This window comes from Canis lupus, chromosome 17 (assembly GCF_011100685.1).
Source record: "Canis lupus familiaris isolate Mischka breed German Shepherd chromosome 17, alternate assembly UU_Cfam_GSD_1.0, whole genome shotgun sequence".
Classification (NCBI taxonomy): Eukaryota; Metazoa; Chordata; class Mammalia; order Carnivora; family Canidae; genus Canis; species Canis lupus.
In genome coordinates, this window is record NC_049238.1 from 62460041 (window position 1) to 62482205 (window position 22165).

General features: G+C 43.0%; 1 protein-coding gene, 1 long non-coding RNA gene and 1 pseudogene across 2 annotated transcripts in view; 2 read left to right on the top strand and 1 right to left on the bottom strand.

Annotated features, from left to right (window-relative positions):
* Positions 1 to 1702: 1702 nt before the first annotated feature.
* Positions 1703 to 10436, bottom strand: LOC102152226. The gene is made up of 4 exons (XR_005371928.1): positions 10345 to 10436; positions 8882 to 9066; positions 3490 to 3655; positions 1703 to 1939 (listed from the first exon to the last, which is right to left on the bottom strand). It is a non-coding gene; the product is annotated as an uncharacterized LOC102152226 (long non-coding RNA).
* LOC100685649 (cornifin-A) overlaps positions 10290 to 22165 on the top strand; it is a 28761-nt gene continuing 16885 nt past the window's right edge. The window contains 1 exon segment of the mRNA XM_038560626.1: positions 10290 to 10522. The gene's annotated coding sequence lies outside the window, so the exon portion shown is untranslated.
* LOC119877200 lies at positions 12618 to 13898 on the top strand (annotated as a pseudogene).

Genomic DNA, 22165 nt, shown 5'->3' on the forward strand with positions numbered 1-22165 from the left:
CTTAACTTTTCTAAACTGTAAAATGAGGGCTGCTCAAACTTCCAGGCCCAAATTAGAAATTCAAGCAGACAGTCAACAGTGGTCTGCCCTTCCCCTCCTCCACAGGCTTTCTGGGAAGATGAAGACATCTCTCAGCTGCCAGTTCCTGGCCTCGGTTCCAGGGGATTTCTGGCCCAGGGGTTTCCAGGCTGGTGATGGATTTCAGCAGTGAGGCTCCAGCTCAAGCCACCAAGGATCCTTTAGTGGGAACCCTGCCCGTGGGTGGGTCCAGTGTGGCCTGCCCTCCCTTCTCCTGCATGTTTGTACATGTGTGCTTGCTGTCTGGCATTCCTGAGGGGGAATCACGGACTCCTGGCACTGGCCTGTATCTGAATCTGCTGAATCTCCTCCTGGGTCACTGTGGTGCCATCTGGGCCTGTATGTGTGTGTTTGTGTGTGTCTGTATGTGTGTGAAGGACTACTGTCACCTGGAGGTCCTGCCCGGGGTCAGAGAACAGTCATTGTTGACACCCGACTCCTGATTCCTGGCACTTAGTCCCCTCTTCTGGAATATTTATGCCAGCTATCAGACTGACTGATCCCATCCTGCTCTTTGATGAAACTAAAAAGGCAACCATTCTTCCTGTTCTCAGCCCTCCAGGCAGCCCTTTGGCTTGAGCGTCCTCTCTCCCCAAGGGCTGATGGGACCATGAGGTTCACCATCAATAGGTTTTAGATGGCACTACAGCTTCATGAGACCTGAGTTCTGCCTGTGTGATCCTGGGCAAGTTATTTCCTTTCCCTAGTCTCAATTTCCTAACCTGCACAAGGCCACCTTGGGCTTGCTAGATTCTTTCTCTTCCCATCCTGACTCACCAGAATATGACTCGGCCACTCCAATCCTTATTTAATCTCCTCATTCCCTAAGTAATCGCAGTCACGGAAAGCTCTTAGAGGTAGGGACGGGGTGGGGCCACCTAGGTACCACAACATTTTGTATGGCTTTGTCGTAGAGGCTCAGAGCAAGCTTAGCTAAAATCCACATCTATATTTTAAGATCTCTCAGCCTTAGGACCAACCTGCCTCCCTTCAGGGAATCAATAGCACACACAATCTACTGCCAGTTTTAGATTTATATATCTATATACACATTTACATATATATACACATATATATATTTAAAAGGAGTTACTTCTACAAGCAAGTCACTATACTAGAATTTTAACCCTTATCCTACTAATATTCATTACTACCATAAAAAATAACAATTCTTATTTTGCTAATGAGGAAAATGAGACCCAAGGAGGTAACAAACTTGGCCCAAGACTACACAGCTAGTACCTGTAGAGCTGAGATTCAAATATACATCTATCTTTCATGTAAGCCCATCTTTTTTACTCATTCCACTTTCCCTTGATGGTTGGGCTAAAAACTACTCCAGGGTAAACAAGGGCTGAGCTGTTCTCATTTGCATTTCACATGGTATGGTATGTTGTGGAAGAGAAGATGGGTGACATCTCATGGGGTGCTAAGCTGCTACTTCTGGCCTCTACAGAACTGGCCAGGAGCCCCTTTTCTTGCTTATAATGGCCTGGAGGAAGCAAAAAGTAAATAGCAAGGTAAGTGTGCATGGAGCTAGAGTTCTGTGTTGGGAGCAGGGCAAGAGATGGAGTTGTCATGTTAAAACCAATTAACCACTGACAGCCACAAGTTCAAGCCTTCACTGAATATTTTTATTTTATTCGTTATATGAGATTGGGTCAGGATGGTGGCTTGTGTCTTGGCTCCCTGCAGACAAACTGTGTGTATGTGCACTTGAGCATGTACATGTCTGCACACACACATACACGCACACACACGCTATTCTCTTCATGGACAGACAGGAGAGTGTCATCAGTCACCATCATCTTACAAAAGTTTCCTGCGGGTCTCCCTTCATGTCTTATATTGTGATGGCCCCCTGTGGGAAGTTTTAAAAGTAGAATCTTGATTCTAAAGACACTGATTTTAATACTCCTTAGGACAGACTGGGGATAGTTAACAGAACAGTGATGGCTTTGCTATCCCCAGGGGCTGGTAACCTGTGGTTGTGGGGCAGGTAGCATGAAAAGGGAAAGTAATAGGAGAGAGTCCAACAGCAAGAATGGTAACCTTGTAAGGAGGTGAGCAAGGCCAGGCATGCACTCAGGACACTTGCAAGTGCCAACAAATAAGCATATGCTGTCCAAACTCAGGCTTCTCCTACTTGGAAAATGGGCCGGGGGGGGAGGGGGGCTCTGCCCTAGGTCTAGGGGCCAGAAAAAGTTTTTTGCAGGAAGAAGAGTAGGAGCTGAGTGGTAATAGAGACAGTTCTGTGGGGTCACCAATGGGAATAATGCCTGAGACAGAACATATGGACCTTCAGCCAAATTCTTGCATCTCAAGATTCACCACCAATTTGGAGAACCCTTGCTAATTGTGGCCTCCTCCTTACTAAAATGAAGCCAGAGCAGCCTTTTGGCAGGACTGTGCTAATAGCTTGATTACAACCAAAGGTGAACAGACACCAGGATGGTATGCCACCAGATTATATAGTCAATAAGGCTGGTTCACTCATTCTCAGCTTGTGTTCTCAGCTCCTTGTTCCAGGTACCAGGGTGCCTCCCTGGCTACCTCTGCCCTGTTTCCATGTGGCAGAGGCTCCCACAGCCTCACCAGCCACCAGCATATGAAAGCTTTCCACAAGTGAAGCCTGTGCTTCACAACGTCTTCCCTCCTCATTCAGTTACAGTGATTTGTTAGAGTAGGGAAAAGATGGCAGGGGTCTATACTCAGATATCACCTTGCCCAAATGCTTTTGGTGAATCCCCAGGAAAGACTAAAATATCCTATAGCTTCCCTAGTGTGCTGCATTTGGGGGCCTAGGGATTGTCACACTCCATTGTGTCACATCTGGGCAATTGTCTTCTTGCCCCACATTGTTCGTTCACCAAACACAGGGTTTGGCTTTGCTAGGTTGCTAGGTCCCCCACAAACTATGCTGTACTCTTCGAAATATTGTGTCTGTGTCTGCTCAGCAACTCCTCATGCTGCAATCAACTGACTCCTTAGAAGAACTGCAGAGTGTGGCCTGTGTGGTCTGTGCCATGCCTGTTCACGTGGTCTGTCCTAGAGGGTTGAGAAAGCATGGGGGACATATGGTTTGAGAAGAGGCAATGTGATGCCATGTAGAGTTGACTTTTAGAACCAGACTGATGTGTAGGCTTGGATTCTGGTCCAACCATTAATCAGCTACATGACTTGGGACAAATTACTTAACCTCTCTAGGTTTCAGTCTCCTCAATGGCCAAATACCAGTGGTGCTTCTCCTCCTGAAGGGATTGGGGACAACAGTGTAGAGACCCTTGCATTTTATGTAGTTGCTGTTCAGTAAATAGAAGCCTTTGCAAGGAGAGCGTCTATTGCTTTCCATTCAGGTTGGCTTTTCTGAACCCCACTGAATCCTTTCTCATTTCCTATGCATTGACTCACATCGTTTTGTCGTCGTCAAACCACACCACCATCTTGAGCCAGCAAGGGAAACTTGGAAAGGCACTGACTCCAGAAGTAGATGATCCCTCCTTCTGAGGATAACATGATCCAGCTTAGGAGGCTGTTGGGGTGAGAAGAGTCCCTTCTGAGGTCCTTAGATTTTTGCCTGTAAAGTGAAGAGGAGGAATCACTAGGGCCTCTGCATCTGAGGCCTCCCTGCCTCTGGGTCTGTAACCAGTTTGGGAGATAATCCTTTGAAATTGAAAACAGTTGCACTGCCTGGGCATGCCCAGCAGGTGGCACTCTGCCCCAACTACTTAGGGGCTGATTTGTGATGTGATTTGGCACACTGTTCTGTGGCTAGAGTGAGAGAAGAGATGGTTTATTTTGTTTCCCAACTGTAGATTGTAAGTCATTTGTGGGAAAATATCAGTTGCCCATAAGCAGACTATTTGACAGAGAAAGCACAAGCAGGGAGGAGGGGCAGAGGGAGAGGGAGAAGGAGACTCGCTGCTGAACAGAGAGCCTGATGTGGGGCTGGATCCCAGGACTCTGGGATCATGACTTAAGCTGAAGGTAGACACTTAACCAAGTGAGCCACCCAGATGCCCCTCTTTCCCTTCTTTTCCATTGTATCTCTGCAGTCACATTTGGACATGCACATGTGGGGACACACACTACACACCACACACACATACACATACACACACATCTGAGTCATGGTGTTAGCTACCAGTTAGTATACACTGAACTTCAGTATTTACTTTCCCTTTGGACAGAGTCAAGCAGAAGAATCTCCTTAAGAGGAAGAAGTCATCTCCTGCACATCCAAGTGTATGGGTCAGGATAGGCTAAGTCATACTTCAATAACCAATGAGCCCTCAATCTCATGGGCTCAAAACAACAAAATTTTACATCTCCTTCACCTTCAGTGTCTACTAAGGGTCAGCCATAGCCCTGCTGCACATTAATTTGACTTTGGGATGCAGCCTTGTTCTGGAACATGGTCAATCCTTATGGCAGAGGGGCAAGGTAGTGTACTGAACTACAGCTCCTAAAATTTACACTGTATGAGAAAAGCAAGTCCCATGGCCACAGCTTCCATCACCAACAGGCAAGGTAGTATTCTCCCTGGGGGAAATGAGCAGAGGCAGCAAAATCTTTATGAACACAGTACAATCTGCTTCACCCACATAAAGTGATTCTTGGATATCTACCCTTTGGAATTACTGATGCCAGTGTTTTCTTCTGATTTGTGAAGATCATCCTAGAAAAGCTAACCAACCTTTATCAAGTTCTCCTATATGCAAAGGATGACTAAGGCCCTGCATCAGAGGAAGAAACCAAGATGGAGAAAAATAGATTCTTGCTCTTCACAGGCTCATGAGCCAGAGAGGAAGAAAGTGTGGCTGTAAACAAAGCACATGGAAGGCATGCTTGACATGCCTCAGCAAAGCTGTGAAAGGCACCAGGGAGGGTCAGCCCTGATGATGTGGAAGGACTGGGCTCTGCCGCATCAGTCTGAGCTTGTTGGTGCCCTTCCCAGGCACACAGTGGAAGAGCCTACATCTCTGTACACCCTGGATTGACCACATACTGTTTGCCTGAACACACAGTCATCAGGTATCCATTATGAATGAGGTACCATACTACTACAAATGGGAGTTGAAGGAAAGTAGGGAATGTTCCTGCCCTCAAAGGGCTCATAACTAATACAGGACAGACTAAGGGATATTATATCCCCACACTGCAGAGTAGATGTTAGGACAGGACTGACACCAAAGGTGGCCAAGGTGACAGAATAAGGGATACTCAGGGAAGAACAAACTAGTGTCTGAGATTTTAAGATTAGTCAGGCACAAATTAGGGATAGGCATTCCAAGTAGAAGGAGTGGCTTATTGGCAGTAGGAGAATGAGAAAACAGCACATTATTAAGAAAACAACCTGTAAATAGTTCATCAAGTCTTATGGCTGGAACAGTAGAGCACTTGTACAGAGAGAAGGGGAGATGAGGTAATGGGAGAGATGAGACTGGAAGCCTTGCCAGGGGTTCAGAGCATGAAGGCCTTTTGAAATCATATCAACCACTATGGACTTTATCCTGATGCCTGTGAGAAATCACTGAAGAGTGTGGGCATGGAGTGGCTTAGATACTATGAATATCAGGCACTGTCCCATCCCTTCCCCTCCATCCCACTCTAGAGGGATGGCTATGATGGAGTGATATACTTGTATTTCAGTCTACTGAGTGTGTGCAAGGCCAATCATAGCTCAGAGCTCTGTGAGTCCTGGACCTACCTGGGGGTGTCAGTCATTGCCAGGCACTGTCTGAGCTGAGGCTGCTAACCCTTGTTTGCTGCCTTCTGCAACCACTTCCTCAAGGAAGTTCTCTCTGGTCAGAGAGCAGGGTACCAACCAGACAAACTGCCCCAACTTGTGGTAGCTGCTAATTTGTCTGTTTGGTTTGGTTCCCTATCTCAGCCACCATCAGAGAGGCCCCTTTCTCTGGCCAGAGGATGATCTGAGTCCCAACTTCCCAACCCCAGGACCCAAGGCTGAAGGAATAATCAGGTTCCTCAGTGAGCAGTGCCATAAATGGAAATGTCCTTTTGCCCCAACTGCATTCTGCCTGGGAAGAGAGCTACTGTTCCACTTTGATTGCCTCTGTCTGGTCTTCACTTGAGGTGATGTCCAGTAAGTTCAATTGACTAGAGATGGAAATCATAATGAACTCCTAAGTGAAAGAAAGCAAATTAAGAGATACTTGTTCAATTTATAGGATACATTTCTTAGGGACTCCTATCCAGAGCATTTTTTTGTTGTTGTTCTATACCATTAGCCTCATGTCCCCAAGGGGACTTTCTTTGCTATACTGTACCAGGATTTGCCTTTCAAATTAGCCATCATCAGACAGTCAGCCAAATGATCAAGAAATCAACTGGTCAACTACTCAACCATACCCCTAGTCAGTTGTACTACCTAGGCAGTAAGCTAGTTTGTTAGCTTACTTACTCACCCTTCTCTTTCACTCACTTTCTGGCTCACTTACTCAACAGCATCCTTTAGTAATTGGACCACCCACTCACCAACTAGCTAGTGTATCAGATCTTACCAGGGTAGAACTTCTGTCCTCAATATCCTTCCTGCCCCTGGGAAGCTTGCAATTTGGCTGGCTATAAAGAAGTCCTCCATGAACACACACACACACACACACACACACACACACACACACAGGTATCTGGGCCTCTTGCAGGTGTGGATGATGTCAGCTTAGGTCTTCAAAGATAATGCATGTGGTCAGATAAACAGAAAGAGCTACTTAGACAAGCACCATCCTGAACTTGAAAAGATGTACTAGTTCACAAAGCATCTTGAGACTTCATCAATTCTGACTCTAAAGTCACAATGTCTAACTGTGGGTTTGTCATTCAGTTCAACTCATTCATTGCTAAATCATTCACTCATTCATTTAGGCATTCATTTATCTTTCCATATTCATAGAGTGGATATAATATTTGTTTGGCTAGTATGGGGGGAGTAGATAGTAAAACACATGCATATATGATGAGATTGAAACAGCTCCTTCCATCAGGGAATGTACATGTGATGCTAAGATTAGTATATAATTTATATGTTTTCAAGTCAAAGCATTACATAAAAAGTGTTCATAGTACATACAAATAAAAAGCTGTAGGTGTGAGCAGAAGAGGAAAACACACCTTTTGGGAAAGAATTAGGAAAGAGGTCACAGAGAAAGTAATGCTTCCTAAAGATTACCTTGAATTTCACTGGTGCACCATTGCAGATCGAATGATTTGAGGCAAGAAAGCATGAGGTGAGTTTTGGGAATAGCAATGCTCTTGTCTGGGATTGAGTTAAGGGAAGGTGGGAGCCAAGGTAGGAATCATAGGTGGTGTCAGCTTGTGCAGGATTTTCAAAGAGTTCATACCCTCTCTCCTTCTTCAAGTATGTTAGTCGTTCTCACTCATAGGTGCTAGCATCTCTCTCCCTGCTTCAGGCTAACCAAGGTTAACTGACTATATCCTCATGGCCACTTATCTCTCTCACAGCAGATGCCTCTGACCAACATGGCACTCTTCAGCTAAGCCCATATGCAGCATCCTTGTCCTCTACTCACAATTAATCCTCCAAGGATGAACTCAGCTGCTTCCCAGACCCAAATCATGTATTTACAGAATGAAGGCTCAATGGAATCTTTGAGGAAATTGTAGTCAGTCTCCACATATTGGAAAACAAGAAAACTGAGGCTGAGAAAAGTTAAGGGGCATGTCTAAGGCCTCATAGCTAGTGAGGGGTATTAGTAGAGCAGTGTCTTAACTCCTTAGGCTCCCTCCCTTGCCTCTAACCACACTATGTCATGTCAGAGGAGAGGACGACGAGTGCTTCCACTCCACTTGACTTCCAAGACAACCTTGGCCATCTTTCCAGAGGCAGGCACTTTGCTCACACACCCCTCCCCTTCCACAGCCAGTCTTCAGTTTCCACAGGTGACAGTCTGTGGGTGTCCTGTCAGAACTAGCCTTTCACCATCCAGGACTTCATTTCCCCGTTTATCAAGCTCCTAGGACTTACAGAAATATGTCTTATAGAATTATGTCAGGGGTCTTATAGGAAAGTGTCATGGAGGGGTGGAAGGGGGAGATTTATTGCTCACATATTTCTGGAACCTTATCCTTTCTTTCTCTGCCTTTTGGACTGCTTTCAATACTACTTCACAGAACACTGATCATCAGTAACTGAGCATCTTATTTGCCAGCATAAAAATTAGAGGCTGAAATGATTCATGCATCAAATGAATTTCTCACATTTAAAAAGGTCACAAAGTCTCTTTAAGTAGCATCTTCTAAAGTTTTTGTTGACAGATCGTCAAGTAATTCATGGAGAAATGAACTCGAAACAGAAATATCCTAAACTGTGACTGCTGGTTAAGTATGTACCAGAACTCAAGATGAAGCAAATATGACATGATTATGATTTTTCAAATGAAAGGTGATTTGCTCAGTTTTCAATGTCCATTTTACTAAATAGGCAGCTGAAATACAGGAGTATTGGCAGCCCCAAACTCCACTGTCCTCTCTGTCAAGCACATCCTAAAAGCCTCTCATGGGTAAATCAGAGATCTCCTTTTTTTTCCTTTCCTTGTTTCATCCTTAGAGATAGCATAATAAATGCGTTCCATTTGTGTCCAGATGGAGCCATCAACAACCCTTCTTTTCCCCAAAAGTGCCCTGGAGGAGATGTGTCTAGATTGATAGCTAAGTGATTAGCATCGTCTCTGCCAGAGTCCCCTCCCAGGGTCAGATCTCTGTTATCTGTCACCCCACTATTTGTCTGAAGGGTGGGGTTGGGGTTTCTCAAGCTTTGACTCACCTTCAGAAATGAGTCTGCCTGTGCCCTCCCCTCCCTGATGTATATTCACGGCATGTACCGTGCTCTCAGGTGTCTGTTCCCTAGGGAGGCAAGATGCAGAGCCTGGTTTCCTGGTTGGCCCTTTGAGGATGAAAGATAGGATGCAGGACTCAGAACTTGCCAGGCAACAGTGCCAGGACCTAAGGCTGAATGGTGGGGAGAAGTCAGTGGTCTGCTTAGTTTCTCAGCGCCCACCTTCCCTTAGATGGTTGTTTTTATAGACTGGTTTGAGGGGTGCCAACAAGCCTCCCCTCTTCCTTTGAAAGAATGATCCACTCCCCAGCCAGCTGAGGTGTCTAGAAATCAGCCATTACAGATGTAAGAGATTTGGGTCAGCCCCATTTTCTGGATTCCAGATTCATCCACCATTACAACTAACTTTGTCATTTATAAAATTTATCATACAATTAGTTTTCTTCAAAGAGTATTGTGAAAACTTGTATTCAGAGGTTTTTATAAGTTGAGTGACTAATACAACTGCACCCATGCCTAGCAGCGTGGTGGCAAGGGACTGGTTAGGTTTCCTTAGAGGAAGGAGGGAGACAGGCTCCGTGGGAAGGATGACACTGAGTGCCAAGGAGGAAAGAGAATAGGTAGGTAGGACAGGAGGAGGCAGACAGCCAGCTTCCTACTTCTGTCATTAACAGAGCCTCTGCTGGAAGAAGCCTAGTTGCTCAGGCACTTCAGTTGGCTGAAAAAAGCTGTGAAGTCAGGGGCCCTGATTTTTTTATCTAGCCCTGCATTTGACATTAGCCCCTGTATGACCTTGGGCTGAGTCCTGTTTCCCCCTCTATAAAACGGAGATAATGTGGCTAAAGAGAATGTTGAGTGCCAGGATTTTGGAAAGTTTGTGTTGGATGCATATGAGCTGGATTCATGACTTAGAGGTCACCACCTCTTCAAGGCTAGCTGTGTTTGGCTATCTATCCCAGCTACCCCTAGAGCATCCTCTAAGAGTTGTATCACTAGAGAGAGTTCCCAAAACTAAGCAGGAGTTGTTTATTGACCAAGCAGGAGGCCAATGAGCAGACTGGGAAAATGAGGAGTAAAGTTCATTCTAGAAAAGTCATGTGGGTGCCTGAGGTATGAAGGAAGAGTGTTATCACTCCATTCGTAGGGAGCACACATATACTGATGTCTTCTAAATGCCAGGGATATGAGAATGCCTTCCTTGTGTCCATGCCAAATCTGTCTTTGCTGCTTCTTTCCCCTCTGGAGAGCTTGCGTCTAGGTGAGCATAGTGGGAGTGGGAGCCCAGAAGTGAGGCAAAGGTGGAATGCAGAACATGGAATCTAGAGCCCAGATTGTTACTTTTTTTTAAAGAATGTTATATTTTTTAAGTTGATAGGCTTATAGGGAGAGGGGGCTGAGGCCTGGCCAGGACAGGAAATTAAGGGACGGGCTAACCTTTAAGTGAGGCTTACCCTAAAAACTGAGCCACATATGACAGAAAGTTCAGGAAAGATCTTGAATCATGGTCCCACTTAGCAACAGTTGCTTGTCTGCCACAGAGAATCTGGCCACTGTGATGCAGTGGAGAGGACCCCTGGACCAGGGCCCCTGCCCCAGCTCCACCCCTGCTTGCTGCATGTTGTTGAACAAGTCAGTTAACTTCTTTGGAGCTACTTTTTCAAACTGTAAAATCTTATTTATACTACCTGACAGGATTGCCATGATAATTAAATAAGGCAAGGGGTTTGAAAATGTTTTGGAAAGTACTTCTAGATGTTTCTATTGTTTCTGAGGCAGCCTTACACTCTTGCTGTGGTAATGACAAAAATGAGTACATCAATGCCTTTAGTGGGACTATACCCTGAGGTTTGAGACATTGGTACAAAGGTAGACCAGCTTCCCAGAGCAGTCCTGCCTTCTCCATGGTAGGAATTATGAGGCCAAGTGGAGGATCAGGGCTCCTTCCTGCCATCTAAATGGCTCCATGAGTAAATTGCTAGCTTTAGCAAATAAAAATACAGCCTGCTCAGTTTAATTCAAATAGGATATTAGCAAGTAATTCAGTACTATAGACAAGTCTTGTGCAACACTTGAGATGTACTCTTACTAAAAAACTTCTGATTAAGGGGATCACGTGATGTGATGAGCACTGGATGTTACACGCAACTGATGAATCACTAAACTCTACCTCTGGCACTAATAATACATTGCTAATTGATTTTAAATAGAATTCTAGAAAATTATGTTTACCTGAAATTCAAATTGAACTGGGTGTCCTGTATTTTACCTGGCAACTGTACCCCAGAAGCTAATGCTACCCCATCCTCTCTTGCCCACCACTAATACTCACCAGCAGCCGATTCCTGGGAGGGGGGGCAGGTCAGAGGCAGTGAGTCTGTGGGTGACCATTTGCATTCTTGTCCTTCGTGCTCAAGGGAAAGCCTCCTACAATACATTGCAAACAGTCCCAGCTGGGTTGGGAAAATCACAGGACATTACCTAGTAGGGCATGGGGTTGGGGACTTCTGTGCGGAGACTTTTGACTTCTCTCTCAAATGTTTGGGTTCTCTGAACCATCCAGAACTGAGTTCCAGTCCCGTCTCTGCTGTCTACTAGCTACATGATCTTTCCCAGCCTCACTTTTTTATCCACAAATCAGTAACAATGACATTTGCCTTCTGGGGGCTATAAATTTACAATGAGGGACAGCCTGGGTGGCTCAGCGGTTTAGCACCTGCCTTTGGCCCAGGAGACCCGGGATCAAGTCCCATGTCGGGCTCCTTGCATGGAGCCTGCTTCTCCCTCTGCCTGCGTCTCTGCCTCTCTCTCTCTCTCTATGTCTCTCATAAATAAATAAATAAATAAATAAATAAATAAATAAATAAATAAATTTACAATGAAATAAGGGGACATAAAGAGTGACCTCATCACTAGGGAGTGCCCATAGCAGTGTCAGATCTTAGTGCTCAACCAGTAACAGTAAAGCAGCAAAGGTGATGCTCATATTTTTCCAGGCATGGCCCAAACTCATATTTCCTCTCCTCTTCCTCTTTCCTCAATGTTTCTTACAACTCTCAGTCAGCAAAAAGCACCTCAGATTTATTCTATTTTTTAGAGATTTTGAGTCCTTGAGTTTGAGCCAACACCTTAAATAGATGGAGTCCACTTAGTGAGACAGGGACCCAGAATGCTGTATTATCTGGTGGTATTTTCCATCAAAACAGATCAGTAAGGCAAATCCCTGGAGGAAGTGCAGGTGGGAGAAGTGGGTAAGGAATTCCCTGGGAGGAGGTAATCAGGGCCAGACCAAGTGTCTATGGCAGGCTGGGGGACCTTAGAAGTTTTCTAGGAGAGGCCTGTCCTTGCACCTGTGCTCAGCCTCCTCTCCTGAGGTCCTGCTTGCACTTCTGGTAAGTGGGATTGGATTCTTCCTACTCGGACCTGCTGGGCCCTTCCTCCTTCTCAAACTGTCTCCAGCCACTAGGCAAGCTCCTGTCCTATTCTTGGGTAATCAGAGAAGTGACTTAAGCCTTGTGACATTAAAGAAATGTCATGCTGTTACTCAGGAAATTCAATCTCCATCCGTCACCCTAACTGAGTATGACTAATTATCTGATTCTAGGCCTCACTCCCTGGCAAAAGGATTTTTCTCATAGAGGGGAGATATTTAGAGTTGTAGCATTTTGTAGGAATTTCGAGCTTCCTCCAAACATTGTCATTCTTGCAAAGCTGCCTTTTCGGCCCTATGACCAAGCCTTTTCAAATGTTGCTTTTAGGTTTACAGAAACAGGTATGTTATATATTGCATTTTACACTGTGAAGCTCCCATGCCTTATTATCATGATTGCCACCCAGAACCTATGCTTCCCTTTATAATCACAAAATAAGAAGAAAGGAAGGATGTCTACAAACAAAACCAGGGACACATGCTGGAGCTGGGAAGGCATTTCCAGATCAACATCTTTCAAATAAGGGTTTGGAGATCCAGGGAAGGCAAATTGCCCACAGGTGTGCCTGGCCAGGGGGTGGCAGATTTGGATCTAGAGCCCATGGTCTGCACTTTCTTGGCCAATGCTCCTGCTCTGAACCAGGTCGCCTCTTGGTGAAACAACCTTCTCTTGTCCTTGACCTCCAGTGATCTACATGACCTTCAGCTCCCCAGTTCTTCTCACTTCACAGTGAGTTCTGGCAAGGATAGAAGGGCCAGAACCTCTATCGTGTGGCTATACTAAATGACTAGCCTAATAACCCAAGGTGAGTCCGGTGTGGAGCCAAGTCTACAACTTTGGCCTGTGAGTACCTGGAACAGGCTTTTCCCCATCACTTACACACCACAACACTTCCCTCTAAAACAAGGACTGCTTCTGCCCCCTGCCCCATGCCCTTCCATCCTTGCCAGCACTCACTGCACTACTCAAGGCAGCCAGTTGACATTGCACACCCATCAACCAAGACTTCATGCCTCAATCTTATAAAATGTTTGTGCTATCTTTTTATCCTCAACTCAGCATTTCATCTTGTTTCCTGGGCAGACTGAGAAATCAATTATATATTCAGTTAAATCAGGAGTCTATGGGAGGATGAAGGAAGATAGGAAATGAAATCAGAATAGCATAGAAGAATGAAAGGGAGAGGATCACAATGGGTGCATGTGAGTCAATTCACTGACCAATTTGAGGCAATTAATCACTTATCATGTCCTTGGCCATTGTAAGGAAACATTGCTTTAGGAGTCAGAAGGGAGGGATGGTGGAGGGAACACTTCTCATGGTGTCCACTGCCTAGGTTTCTTTTAGGCTCCCCTGTTCCTGCAGCAGCAGTGGAGAGAGCACCTGCCCCAGAAAGCCCAGCAGCAGCAAGTGAAGCAAACCTGTCAGCAACCCCCTGTCATTTATACCCCAAACTAAGGATCCATGTGCTCCATAGTCCAAGAAACAATGCTCCCCACAAGTTCACAGCGATCCCCACCCAGCACAAGTGCCCATTGGCCCAGCAAACCCCCAAGAGTAAACAGAAGCAAGGCTAGACTGGGGTACTGCCGGGGTACATCCAGGCTAACAGAGCCTTCTCTTTCTCATGCTCCTCTTCCCTTTAGCCCCAAGAGCTGCCCTTCTCTCTCACTCTCTCCTGCCCAGCGTCCAGTGAAACATTGTCAGGATTTCTTCCCATTGAGCTTTGTTCAAGTCTTCATCCCACCCTGATGCTTTTCTAGGTAGATACAAGAAAGCCTCATTTCTTCCAGCTTCTAGCTTGGCTACGACTAGGGCCTCATCCGTGCCCCAAAGCAAGAGATGCATCTGGGCTTCTTCTAGGGTTCCACCATGACTGGAGGCTGAGGTAACAGCTTCTGCCTTATCCCTTCCTCTAACTCCCCCTCCATGAGCTTCTCACCTTTTTTCCTCCCCTAATAAATCTGCGCTTTGTGTCATTGTGTCCTACCCTAGTCCACGACCCACTCATTGGTTCAGAGGGGGCATTTTGGGGAAGTGAGTGTGCAAACACTTGTGCCAGGAATGCACCCTCATGGGCATTGTGGATCTTGTAACTAATGATAGGGAAGGTCAGATCCTGATGCATCTCACTTAAAGGAGGGGAGAGAAAGCCCCGGGGCTATTTGACAAGAGTCTGGGAGACCCTTGCTAAGAAATCTTATCTACAGAAGGACAAAGGGAGGAACAATTTAGCCCCTACCATTAGAGGCTCCTAGCCTACCTGACAAATGTGGTTTTGGTCTCTTGGAAGTTGTGATTCTGAAAAAGCAGGAAAAACATGTATGATGTAAGAGCACCTTAAAGCACATCTATGAACAAGTGCAAATGAACTTTTCATGTTTTTGTTTATGTGTTTTCCATTCATTTATTCATTAATTCACACTCAATCACCCAGCCATCTAATATTTAGCAAGTTCTACCTATGAGTTTGGTTTTCCACTATGCCATCCTGGTTTTCCAGAACTTTACCAAGACAGTCGACCCTGAGTCTCAATCTGCTCTGGATGTCATGGTCATTTTCTTACACAGGGAAAGGTATGTTCCAGGGATGTGTTTTACTATGGGAAAGTTGTTCCAAGGATAGTCAAGTACAGAGTATGTACAATTTTACAATTGGCCTTATCAGTCTAACTTTATGTGGCTTATAAAAGAAATCCTATTTTTACAGATGGCTTCTTCACTCTGATGCAAGACGGCTTTTTGTATTAGAAAGAAGCAGTTTTCTCCATATATAAAGAGATGAGTGGTTATGGCAAGGCCCTGGATAGGCAGGAGCAGCCACACACACAGCCAGAATTTCTCACTTGGGCTTTATTCTTCCCTTGGGATTTGCTCACTGAATTCTAGGTGCCATCATAGGCAACAGCAATAATAAATTGCTTTTCCATTTAACATACTGCACTAAAAAGGAATTAATAACCACCTTCAAGACAGCCCGGGTGGCTCAGGAGTTTAGTGCCACCTTCAGCCCAGGGCCTGATTCTGGAGACCTGGAGTCGAGTCCCACGTTGGGCTCCCTGCATGGAGCCTCCTTCTCCCTCTGTCTGTGTCTCTGCCTCTCTCTCTCTCTCTCTCTCTCTCTCTCTCTCTCTCTTTCTCTCTGTCTCAAATAAATAAATAAACAAAACTTAAAAAAAATAACCACTTTCTCCAATTCCTGTTAAAGTTGCCATCCATGGCTGATATTTCCAAGTAGTAATTACTTAACATTTAGTGGGTGAAGGCATTAACCAGGAAAGTCAAAGCATAGTAAAAAGAGTTAAAATTCAGAAGTGAATATTTCTAACCCAAAAGAGTTTTCTGACAGCCCTCTGGCCCCAGTCTTTAAATCCTGAATGAACTCCTCTGTCAGGTAAGAAGGCTGGTGCATCTTAGCAGACCCCTTGCCTGGCTCCTCCCTTCTAAGCTCCAGCTAGATTCTAGGTCATGTGGGTTTTGAATGTCAGGAAGACATGGGAACAGCTCTGGTGAGTCCTCCCACAGACACTTAGGGTCCAAGGCTATCAGATGTGCATAAAGCAGCTAATTGGCAAGACAGAAACAACTGAAACAAGGAGTTCCTCTGCTGCAGTCTGAGTCTCAGGTTATCAGTTCAATGGGGAAGGAAACATGCCTTCCACACCAATGACCAAGGACAAGGTCTCATTCACAGAGAACTGTGAATATGTGAGAACCCATTTCCTTCATAAGGAAATTTCCCTCTCTTCCTTTTACCTTCACTCACTCGCTTCTTTACTCCCTTCACTCATCTCCCCCCACTCCACCTTTCTCCCATCTCTAGCAACCACCAATCTTTACTCTGTGTCTATGAGTTTGGTTAGTCTTTGTTTATTTAGATTATACATCTTAAAGAGACAATAATATATATACACATATATATTTATCATTCATAGATAAAAGATCATATGATTGTTTTCCTCTCTCTGACTTAATTCACTTAGCATAACACCCTTAAGATCCATCCATGTTGTTGTAAACAGCAGAATTTCATTCTTTTTCATGGCAGAATAATATTCTATTGTGTGTGTATATACACCATAATTTCTTCATCCATTCATCTATTAATGGACACTTAGGTCATTTCCATACTTTATAAATTATAAATAATGTAAATTAATTGTAAACAATACTGCAAGGAATATGGAGGTACATATATCTTTCCAAGTTAGTGTTTTCATTTTCTTTTAATAAATACCTAGAAGTGGAATTGCTGGATAATATGGTAGTTCTATTTTTAACTTTTTGAGGAAACCCCATACTATTTTCCATACTAGCTGCAACAATTTACATTCCCATCAACAGGGCACAAATGTTCCCTTTTCTCAACACTATTTCATGTCTTTTCGATAATAGCTCTTCTAACAGGTGTGAGGTGACATCTCATTGTCATTTGACTTGTATCTCCTGGTGATTAATAATGTTGAGTAACTTTTCATGTGCCTGTTGGCTATCTGGACATCTTCTTTGGAAAAATGTCTATTCTGATCTTCTCATTTTATAATCAAATTGTTTTTGCTATTGATTTGTATGACTTCTTTATATATTTTGGATATTACCCCCGATCAGATATATGATTAATAATATTCTCTCCCATTCAGTAGTTTGCCTTTTTATTTTGTTGATGGCTTCCATTGTTGTGCAGATGCTTTTTATTAGTTTGATGTAGCCTCACTCATTTATTTTTGCCTCTGTTGCCTTTGTTTTTGGTGTCAGATTTAAAAAGTCATTGCCAACAGTGATGTCAAGGAAATTACTGCCTATGTTTTGTTCTGGAAGTTTTATGGTTTCAGGTCTTACATTCAAGTCTTTAATTCATTTTGAGTTAATTTTGTATATGGTGTAAGACAGTTGGTCAAGTTTTATTCTTTTTGCATATGGCTATCCAGTTTTTCCAGCACCATCTATTGAAGAGACTGTCCTTTCTCCATTATATATTCTTGCCTTCTTGTTGTAAAGTAATTGACCTTAGATGCATGGATTTGTTTCTGTGCTCCCTATTCTTTTCCACTGATTTATGTGTTTTGTTTTGTGGGGAGGTTTTTTGTTTTGTTTTGTCTTATTTATTTGGCCAGTACAATACTGTTTGGTAATTATATAACTTCCAATCAGAAAGTATGATGCTTCTAGCTTGGTTTTTCAAGATTGTTTTGACTACCAGGGATCTTTGTGATTTCATAAATTTTAAGATTTTTTTATGTAATTCCATCCATCAGAGGCTCACAAAGTAACAATGTCTTATATCAAAATCTCATTAATATATGTGATGAATGTGATTTAACTTATATGTGGAATTTAAGAAACAAACCAAATGGGCAAAGGACAAAAACAGAGAGAGACAGAGATAGAGGCAAACCAAGAAACAGACTCTTAACTATAGAGAATAAACTGATGGTTACCAGAGGGAGGTGAGTAGGAGAATGGGTGAAATAGATGATAGGGATTAAGGAGAGGTCTTGCTATGAGCACTAGGTGTTCTATGGAAGTGTTGAATCACAGTATTGTACACCTAAAGATAATATAACACTACATGTTATCTAACTGGAATTTAAATGAAAACTTTTTAAGAAAGAAAAAAATACATGTAGTGAAAGAAGGTTGATTTGTTTATTTCTGACTCCTCTTCATTTAAGGTAATATAATGTCAGAACAAAAGGGGACATTAGGCATTACTGGGTTTAACTTATTCATTGACCAGAAGGAAAATTTAAGAGTGCTCCATAATTCCTATATAAAGTATAAAAACTACTAGATTACTCCAAAATTCCCCTACAAGACCCAAAACATAACACAATTCTGCAGCACCAAAGAATTCACTCTCCCCAAAAGTAACATTTAATTTTAACATCTATGTTTTCTGGTTCATGCTATTCCTTCTGCCTAGGAGGAATTTTTCCATTCTCCACTCTGCTATCTAGGAGACCCTCTTTGTTTTATTTTTTTTTATTTTTTTTTCCCTCTTTGTTTTAAAAGTCTAGTCCAAACATCTCTATGGAACCTCACTTAACATTTTAGAAAGAATGGATACATTCTATAAACTCTCATGATAACTTTGTACATAGAAAATAATTTCTATTAGTAATATAATTATTTTATGAATTATGCATATAATTATTTCTGCATTATAATTCACTTTTATGTGCTTATTTCCCCATTAAATTAAGAGCCTTTGAAGCCTATGGGTATTACTGATATCACATCCCCAAATACATAATGAACTTCTGCTTTAGAACGGAATGGTATGCCTTGTAGCAAACCGGTAATCTAGTGCAAATCTAGAATAAATTCATAAATTATCTGAACTCAGATGAAGATCTTAAGACTTCAGAGGAAGGAGAACCTCAGAAGTGAGCTGAAAAAAGTTTACCTGGCATCACTTGTGGATTCTGGGCATGAGGAAAATAATGAAAACTTGGGTTTTCCACTGTGGCAGATTCTTGTTGGGGGACAGAGAAACCCGAGTCGGTGGATGCTTTCTGGGACTTCAAGCAAATGACTGATTTTTCCATTCTTAAAATTTAGTGAATTCTTGGAATGTTCAGGTCAGGACATTAAAATCCTAAGTAGGAAGTCTGTGAAAAGCACAGTGGGATTTTTAGTATGTTTATCAGACAACGATTGGCCTTTGTGAGAGAGGGGGGAAGCCTTAGGGAAGAATGTGCCAGATTGACAGAACTATTAAGAACTCTAATCTGTTATGATAGAAGTTAGAAGAGTGGTTATCCCTGGTGAGAGCTCTGACAGAGGTGGGAATGATGGAGTTCTCTGGGTTTCTGGAAATGTTCTCTCATGGGTAGTGATGACAAGGGTGTATAGCTATATAAAAAATTCACTGAGCTGTACTTATGATTTTTGCTTTTCCTTATCCTCAATAAAAATAGAGACAAACATGTTACAGTATAGGTATCTACTAAAACACCACATTGTGCATCTTAAATTTACACAATATTATATGACAATTGTATCTCAATAAAGCTAGGTGGAGCAAAGAAACCAAAACAAGGGCATTCAATTACCTTACCTAAATTTCCTAAATGATATATGAGACTTTTATACTGAATGTATAAAACATTATCAAGAGAAACTAGGGATCCCTGGGTGGCACAGCGGTTTGGCGCCTGCCTTTGGCCTGAGGCGCGATCCTGGAGACCCGGGATCGAATCCCACGTCGGGCTCCCTGCATGGAGCCTGCTTCTCCCTCTGCCTGTGTCTCTGCCTCTCTGTCTCTTCTGTGTAACTATCATGAATAAATAAATAAAATCTTTAAAAAAAAAGAGAGAGAAACTAAAGAACTAACAAATGCAGACATGTGTCACATTCATGCACTGAAAGACTCTTTGGGGTCTAATATAATCACACAGACACAATCACCTGACTCATTACAAAAAAAAAAAAAGAAGAAGAGGTAGAAAAGAAACCAAACAAAACCAAACCAAAAAAATGGCATTACAAACAAATGAGAAAAGAATGTTTTTTCAATAAATGGTGATGAGTCAAATGGGCCTTTATATGATACATCTTAACTCTCACCTTGGGTATCCAAAAAAATAATTGTGTGTGTGTGTGTGTGTGTGTGTGTATGTGTGTGTGTTTATTTTTCATTGGAGTTCAATTTGCCAACTTATAGTATAACACCCAGTGCTCATCCCGTCTAGTGCCCCGCTCAGTGCCTGTCACCCAGTCACCCCATCCCCCACCCACTTCCCCCTCCACTGCCCTTGTTCATTTCCAAGATTTAGGAAGCTCTCATGTTCTGTCACACTCTCTAAGATTTCCCACTCATTTTCTCTCCTTTCCACTTTATTCCCTTACACTATTTTTTATATTCCCCAAGTAAATGAGACCATATAATGTTTGTCCTTCTCTGATTGACTTACTTCACTCAGCATAATACCCTCCAGTTCCATCCACGTTGAAGCAAATGGTGGGTATTTGTCATTTCTAATGGCTGAGTTATCTATTCATCTTTCAATAAACACCAAAGCTCCTCCTACAGTTTGGCTATTGCGGACATTGCTGCTATAAACATTGAGGTGCAGGTGTCTCGGTCTTTCACTGCATCTGTATCTTTGGGGTAAATCCCCAGCAGTGCAATTGCTGGGTCATAGGGCAGATCTATTTTTAACTCCTTGAGGAACCTCCACACAGTTTTCCAAAGTAGCTGCACCAGTTCACATTCCCACCAACAGTGCAAGAGGGTTCCCCTTTCTCCACATCCTCTCCAACATTTGTTGTTTCCGGTCTTGTTAATTGTCCCCATTCTCACTGGTGTGAGGTGGTATCTCATTGTGGCTTTGATTTGTATTTCCCTGATGGCAAGTGATGCAGAGCATTTTCTCATGTGCTTGTTGGCCATGTCTATGTTTTCCTCTGTGAGATTTCTGTTCATCATGTCTTTTACCCATTTCATGACTGGATTCTTTGTTTCTTTAGTGTTGAGTTTAATAAGTTCTTTATAGATCTTGGAGACTAACCCTTTATCTGATAGATCATTTGCAAATATCTTCTCCCATTCTGTAGGTTGTCTTTGAGTTTTGTTGACTGTTTCTTTTGCTGTGCAGAAGCTTTTTATCTTGATGAAGTCCCAATAATTCATTTTTGCTTTTGTTTCCCTTGCCTTCATAGATGTATCTTGCAAGAAGTTGCTGTGGCCAAGTTCAAAAAGGTTGTTGCCTGTGTTCTCCTCCAGGATTTTGATGGAGTCTTGACTCACATAGATCTTTCTGTTGCGCGCTCTGCGGCAACACGATCAGGGTCCCAAGGGTAAGGGGATAAAAAAAATAAAAGAAAAGTAAAGAGATGGGGACAAGAGGGACACAGTGGATGATGTCTAAGCAGTGCCAGCTTTATTCAAGGTTCTACAACATTATATAGCATAAGCAAAATGAAGACAAAGAAGTATCTGTTCTTAGCATGTTTGTGAAACCCTCCAAGGTTCCCCTTTCTCAGCACGCAAGACAGACCCACTGGCGCCAGAAGACCTTGGTAAATAGATAAGCTTGTTGCTCCAGATGTACATACCTCAAAGGAATATTAGATATGGTTAACAGACCAGCAAGAACAGCACAGACCCCTATTCAACTTTATGGCCAGGCCAAAATACATTGTATCTAATGTGTTATGTGGACCATCACATACAAGCGAGCTCTGAAAACCATTGCTCAAGCCCTTTCTCAAGCGTCAACTAACTATTCACCCTTTAGGCTCCTGAGCCTTTTGAGTGAATGAGGGACGCAAGTCCGGGCTTGGTTTGGTTCAGTTACTCCAGCTAGTCCGTGGTTGCCCAAATCTTTCATCCATTTTGAGTTTATCTTTGTGTCTAGTGTAAGAGAATGGTGTAGTTTCATTCTTCTGCATGTGGCTGTCTAATTTTCCCAGAACCATTTATTGAAGAGACTTTCCTTTTTCCAGTGGGTAGTCTTTCTTGCTTTGTTGAATATTAGTTGCCCATAGAGTTGAGGGCCCATTTTGGGATTCTTTATTGTGTTCCATTGATCAGTGTGTCTTGATGATGATTCCTTAATTTCTCTTTCTTCAGTCTCATTGTTAGTGTATAAAAATGCCACTGATTTCTGGGCATTGATTATGTATCCTGCCACACTGCAGAATTGTTGTAGGAGTTCTAGCGATCTTGGGGTGGAATCTTTTGGGTTTTCTATGTACAGTATCATGTCATCTGCGAAGAGGGAGAGTTTGACTTCTTCTTTGCCAATTTGAATGTCTTTTATTTCTTTTTGTTACCTGATTGGTGAGGCTACGACTTCTAATATTATGTTGAATAGCAGTGGTGAGAGAGGACGTCCCT